Raw genomic sequence first — 6,929 nt, 5'->3', positions numbered from 1 at the left:
GCGGGCCTCCTATGCATAGGTATAAGGCTTAATTTTCTTACCGCGACATGGTTCTTAAGCTCGCTTGCTCTTACACCACGGCGAACTGTTCTAAAGGAACCTGAGAAACCGCTCGTATTTACCGCTTCAACAGCCGTCATAAATAGTATATTGTATATCAAGAGTTGAAAATGAAAGATTTCACACGAGTTTGCAGAATTGAGCCACAAGCCGTAGGCGCGTGGCTTAAGCAAACGAGTGTGAAATCGAATTTTCAACACGTGGTATACACGATATTTTTCCGACGACCACAAAAAAAAAACGCTAATATTCGGCATCCCTTCAAACTTCAAATATCATTCGACAGAGCTGCGGACAAAATAATTATGCCGTTGCGCGGAGATAGACATCGTTAATCATCGGCCCGTGTACAATATAAAAACACACAGCTGTCGGCCAATCAGATTTCTCAAATTTTTCATTGTACACGGTTAGGCTGTTCGTTCGTGTTCGTGTTGAAATCGTTTGCAATTTTAAATTTTCACTAAGGAAAAACCGTGTGAAATGTGCCATATTTCACAGTGGTCGTCTGAAAAGGACTATTGCGTAATCTATTGAGAATCATATTATCCTCTTCTGCAGTAGATGTGCTAGACGTCTCTGACCCTTGGCGTCTTTCAATAGTTCCATTTTGTCTCCATTTCTGAAGAATGGACGAAATTGTACTTTTAGGTATACGAAGGTCCATCGAAATCTCAGCTTGGGACATTCCACTTTGTGCAAGAGTTACTATCTTAATTTTATTAAAATTTGATACCGATAGCATTTTGCTTGACTTTCAAAAGTGACAAGTAAAAACATCAATCATAATGACAATAAGGAATGGACTACACCGATTTTTTTTGTTCGACACTGTCAGAATTTGAGAATTTTCTCCTATGTGAACGGATTTTGATAAATGTCACAACTTGTCAAAACGAAACGTCAAGCTAATTTTAAAGGTTTTAAGCGATTTGGAGCCTTTAAGGGGCTCGTCGAACAAAAAAACGTTGTATTCAACCCGTTCGTGTGTAAATTGGGCCTTTTTTGGCACGCGTGGGCCATTTTAAAACGCGAGTGAAACGAGCGTTTTAAAGGCCCACGAGTGCCAAAAAAGGCCCAATTTACACACAAACTCGTCAAATAAACTACTATTTTGAAATGACGGAAAAATAACGGACGAAATTTTTTGGCCGCCATAGTAAATGAGAGTGACATTGAAGTTACGCACCACACTTGATCAAGGGCACTAACCTTTAAATTAAATGTTCGAAATGACGCCCTCCGTAATCGATGCACGCTCTTGTGTGCCCTTCGAGCCACAGAACCTCGAGTTCTCATCAACATGTCAGAATTTTATCGAATTGCCTCGGTGTCAACTGGAGTCTCATTCACAATCTATTTTAAATGGGCCCATAAAAAAAGGCACAAGGGTTTAAGTCCGGTGAACGAGCTGGCGATAAAACTGGTCAATTACGACCTATTGAAGAAGCCATTGACAAAATGCAATTGTACGTGGTGGATCCGGCCCAAACGAGTTCCTCCAAATGCAAGTACTATTCCGGACACGGAATCTTGGCCACAAATGACATTTAACTGACAAATAGGTGTGAACTGGTCTTATTGAATATAACCCAACTTTTGACTCGATAATTTATTTTATACTCCTATTTTCCTTTTCCAAATGCCCTCTTCTTTTGGGAAAGGTAGATTTTGATTGGAACTTTGCATTAAATAAATATTCACTACGTGCTTACTTACAATCATTCCCTACAACCTACAATACTTAATGACAACGTCAATCAGTTCAAAGTAGGGTTAGAATCAGATAAGGGTTATTTCACATAAAAGTCAAGACAATGACGTTGATGTCCCACTTTTTTTGCCCGCAATAGTACCTGCTTTCCCGTATAATTTGCCCGTCCCTGATAATCCTCTACATTTCGCTACCTGACCTGATATTCACCCTGGTAGGTATGTACTATTCCGGACACAGAATCTTGGCCAACATTTTTTAGACATTTCTAAAAAAATGATGTAAACCAAGCATTAGTGTCATTAATAAATGACAATTATTAAAAATCACTTTGAAGTTTTTCTTGTGACATCAAAAAAGCAGGGAAATGGCATTTTTAAACTCTCAGCTGGAATAGTGTCAAAAAAAAAGACAATAAAGCTTGAACTACATCGAATTTCTCAAAACTGACAGAAATTTGATGTCCCACTTTTTTTGCCCGCTTTTTTTTTAAATAAAGTCCATTCACGTTGGATTTTCCCTGCCAAATTGTCGTCACGTTGCAAGCCTGCGCCTCCTTTCCTAGTAATTTTTACATTATCGTGTTTTACTCGTGATAGAGCGATTGAGAGCGATTTGACGTCTTTAATTTTGAATGTTAGTTTGACGTGTGAAATAAAGTCACAGGTTTTTTAATAAAATTCTATTCCTGGGTGATTTTACCATGGCGAAAAGACAAAAGGTTAATTTTAAAATTGCGTTAACCTTCCACAACTGACGTAATGTGACGAAACCCGCAAGCTAATACGGACTCAAGAAAAAATAGCTTCAGTTCGAAAATTAATTAGTTAGAATCCTTTAATATTTAATGTATTGTATGTATTAACATGATTATAATCTATTTACGACCTTTATTGAGCAGTTTTAACAATACAACGTTATTTTAAAGGTAATATGTACACCAAAAAAACTTAAAATAGAAAAAAATCATTAAGAATCAAAATACACCTTTCTTTTGTGGTATGCAATTGTAACAATACATTCTTGAAACGTTACAACCACAATCAAAACGTGGAAGTGTCTCTGAATAACTGAAATTTTATTGCCAAATTTGTTCCATCATTTAGATGCATTCCTTACTTCCATCGCTTCCAATGAAAGAAACTTCACACAATTTCCTATTGGGTTCATTTTCTATAACTTATTCTTGCTCCTCATCACTCATCATGTTAGTCGCAGAAGGTTAGGTAAGTAGGTAAATGTAGTCATTAAGGGTTTTTTCACTTAATCAACAACCCAAGCAGAAAAATACAACACCAGTAGGTAGGAGTTAGGTATTTTTTTTTATACCTATTGTATGTTCCTAATCCTATCATACCGATTAACAACTGACACTATTTTTAGTGCAAATGATAACAAAATGGATGTATTATTACCTATTGTTCAGTGCGATTCTGTTTCCAAATAGTTATAATATCGATCGTTACATTGAAAATTGGTTGTTTTAAATATTTTTTTAAAAATTAGAAAATCACTTCCGAATCAAAATTTAAAAAAATCAAGTTAATTTAGCAAATATATACTTGTAGAGATCATCAACTTGCTTTAAGAAATCAGCAAGCTCTTTCAAAATCATTTTAAAAAATCGATCGTTAAAATAACGATCGCTAAATCATAACAATGTGTAAATGGAATCGCACAGGTTATCCTCTAAAAATGTTAATATAATCTGTTTCAAAATCAAAAATCCACCAACACTGCATTCTACCTCGAAAATACAACCGACAACGTCGCCAACTTTTGTTTTTAGTGTGTTTGCAAGTGTCAGAAAAAAGTGGGGTTATGAAACAAAACTGTTGACAGTTGTTTAGGTTGTAATTCATCGTTTTTTTATTCTCACTTTATTATTTCACTCAAAAGTTATGATACGGTAGCTGCCACCTTTTTGCACATAATAATTATTTTGTGTTACGTAAATAAACAACAGTTCAATGTCAAATTTTGGCGGGAGGTTGGGCCAACCCAAAAAATGAAACTTATTCTAGGGATTTCTTTTTTTCTGCCAACATAATTCAACAGGTGGTGGATTTTTGATTTTGAAACAGATTATAACAATATTTGAAAAATGACTGTTTCTTTGCTGACAGCGAATAACATAACCTCTACAGTCTACGAATGACTTGGTTACTTTATCAGCCCGTATTGGTGACATACACAGCTAAAGCATTTTTGAACTAAAAATCACACCGCCATAATATTGAATTATTTGACCTTGACTAGGAAAATCCAATGTGAATGGACTTTAGTACTCTTTAAAGTATTTATTCTTTCTCAAAATGAAACACTTAGTACAAAATTTTTAAACATGTTTATTAAAATATACAAATTAAATTGTATTATAATACGAAACTGCTTTCACATAACTAAAAATGTCAACAACATTATTGTATTCACAATTTGGTTGTAGGTCGTAAAATTTTATTGCATATTATGAGCGATTAACGGGCACAATGGTTGGATTTGAAAAGGTTGGGAAGCGGCGCGTGCCGTTTGCCGTACAATGCAAATACAGTGAGTTTTTTTTAAGACTGGCCATAGGGTTTTACATGCTAATTTTTCAACCCTCTGTTAACTTTTGTTCTGATGAAAATATTCAAACCATTTTTGGAACAAAGTTGGAAGATTTTTTAAACTATCGGTTAGATTACAATTCAATATTCTAAACAGTCGAAAAAGTTGTGAAAAAAATATTTTCAGGGCGCCGAAATAATAGTACGTCGAGCGGCCGCCAGAGTAGCGCCATTGTCGGCTCAACCTAAGGTACTAGATCAACACACTACGTATAGAGGTACCGCCATTCCATTCCTCGCGAGAGTGGATTGTAAGATAAAGATATCAAATGCAAATTGCACAAGTGAAATAAGGAAGACAATAGTTTTGGGGATTTTTTAAATTAAATAATGGCATTACTACAATGTCAAAAATATGTTAGGTTATGTCGCCCATTATTAATCAAAATTTTTTAACTGAAATGTTTTACTGGTTGCAGATATCTTTTTAATTAAAATTTACAAAAACACCACTAATAAAACCCAAACAAGTTACCAAATTTTTAATCGTTTAAAAATACAATACTACTCTTCTCATTCCCATATTTTTACTGTCACATTTTGCGGATCTTTCAGGTTTCAATCGCTGAAAATCTTCAGCCCAAAAGAAGTCATCTTTACTAAAATGTTTCTGCAAATTAAAATAATATTAAGTATACTATAGCCACATACCTATATCACCTAACATAAGAAAAACTAAATCTTTACTTTATTATGTATGTAGATACTTACACAGCAGATTTGTAGTTCACGGTTGGAGCACGAACTCACAGACAGTCTAAATTATTTTAGCCACTGTTCCCTCCGTACTCTGTTTTTGACTCCTAATATTAAATTGCTTGTTACTGTATATAAAGTCCATTCATTTTGTATTGAACTTTTCAAGGTCAAATAATTTAAATTTTGGCACTGTAATTATGTTTTGTAAATAGTGACATGCATATAACCAACATAATGTGATTTAGCAATGCTCAATTCAACGTTTACGGTGTTTACCTGCATGTCACTATTTACAAAACATAATTACTATGGCGGACAATAAATTTAGGCCGGCAAATTTCTGACATTTCAAAAAAGTCAATGCAAGCGACCATTTATTGTCATTATGACTGATGTGTCAGTTTCTCAAACTGAAGGTTTTCAAGCTGTTTGGCGTTTCCTTTGCCTTTTTCGTAACTTACAGATCATGACGCACTAGCATAACTGATTTGTAGTAGCACTTCTCTCTGGTGCATGCTTCTTTTCCCAATTTTAATTTTGATTATCGCTGTCACGATGACAAGAATGACAAAAAGCGAAAATGGGGTTAGTTGAACATAATGCCAGCTTCACATTTTGATGTCAACTCAATGACAGGCCGGCCTAAATTTATTGTCCGCCATAGTACAAAGCCAAAAAATAAAATTATTTGACCTTGAAAAGTTCAATACAAAATGAATGGACTTTAAGTATATGTAACGGGTGTCTTACCGTTTGAAACATAAAAGAATTTAAATCCATTTTTTTTAGAACTTGAACAGCCGCTAACACAACACTTGTTACTGACCATGTTAAAGTATTAAAATAAACGCAAGTAACTGAACCAAGTTAAAAGATGTAACGAGAACAAAGAAATAAATGACAATACTTAAACACAAACGAAAACTGTAACGAAATAATAAGTTAGATGAATCTTGAACTAGGATTATTAAATATGCAGCAGAATAATGACACTAGTTTTTGTCAAATTACGTCAAATCATTTTTAGATGGTGTTTTTTTTATCCCCAGTTTGAGTGGATTGTGCGACAAGGACAGGCATAAAAAATCACTGATGGCGGTACCTTTATACGTAGTGTGTTGATGTAGTTACCTTAGCTCAACCAGCACCTGACGATTTCCACTTTTGGACGCTTTCGGCGCGCTAAAAAATATTTTTTTCACAACTTTTTCGACAGTTTGGGATATTGAATTGTAATCTCTCCGATAGTTTGAAAAATCTTCCAACTTTGTTCCAAAAATGGTTTGAATATTTTCATCAGAACAAAAGTTAACAGGGGGTTGAAAAATTGAATTATACTTGGGCCAACCAACAGATATAATAATAAAACCGCCCCCTAGTGCCCGCGTATTTTAAATAGCAGCTTCCAATTGGCTTATTCAAAACGTGCGCAGATTTTCGAAAGCCTGATGTACATCCACAAAAATTACTTGACGGCATCCGACATCTCATTCGTTTTAACCTCACTTCGGGAGTTTGACGATGTGTTTATGTTTGTTTGTTTTCCTTGGCAATTTTCGATTTGTATTACAAAATAGTTTTTTTTCAAGACTTACAAGAATGACAAATGGCAAAGAACCTGCTCCATTGTGAAACAGGCTTCGGCGTATATCGTTCTACGCAACTAGGCCACATCCCCTTTTTTTATTACTATTTCAGTTGGTTGGCCCAAGTATAGTGCCGTTTCCTGCGTTCCCATTTCGTGCGTTACTGAAAATATTCCCGATTCGGGCGTCGTCCCAAGTCTTTACCTGCGGCGAGTGCCGTTTCGTGCGTTAGTCCGCTGACAAGGCGGGATACGGTCACGT

The 6,929-nt window shown here is 35.2% G+C and overlaps 1 long non-coding RNA gene across 1 annotated transcript; it reads right to left on the bottom strand.

Moving 5' to 3' along the window:
- Window positions 1-4,850: 4,850 nt before the first annotated feature.
- On the bottom strand, window positions 4,851-6,199 carry LOC138139332 (uncharacterized). The gene is made up of 3 exons (XR_011162272.1): window positions 5,833-6,199; window positions 5,095-5,186; window positions 4,851-4,993 (listed from the first exon to the last, which is right to left on the bottom strand). It is a non-coding gene; the product is annotated as an uncharacterized lncRNA (long non-coding RNA).
- Window positions 6,200-6,929: the final 730 nt, after the last annotated feature.

Source organism: Tenebrio molitor, chromosome 9 (genome assembly GCF_963966145.1).
Source record: "Tenebrio molitor chromosome 9, icTenMoli1.1, whole genome shotgun sequence".
Taxonomy (NCBI): Eukaryota; Metazoa; Arthropoda; class Insecta; order Coleoptera; family Tenebrionidae; genus Tenebrio; species Tenebrio molitor.
This window is presented reverse-complemented; position numbering and strand designations above follow the sequence as displayed.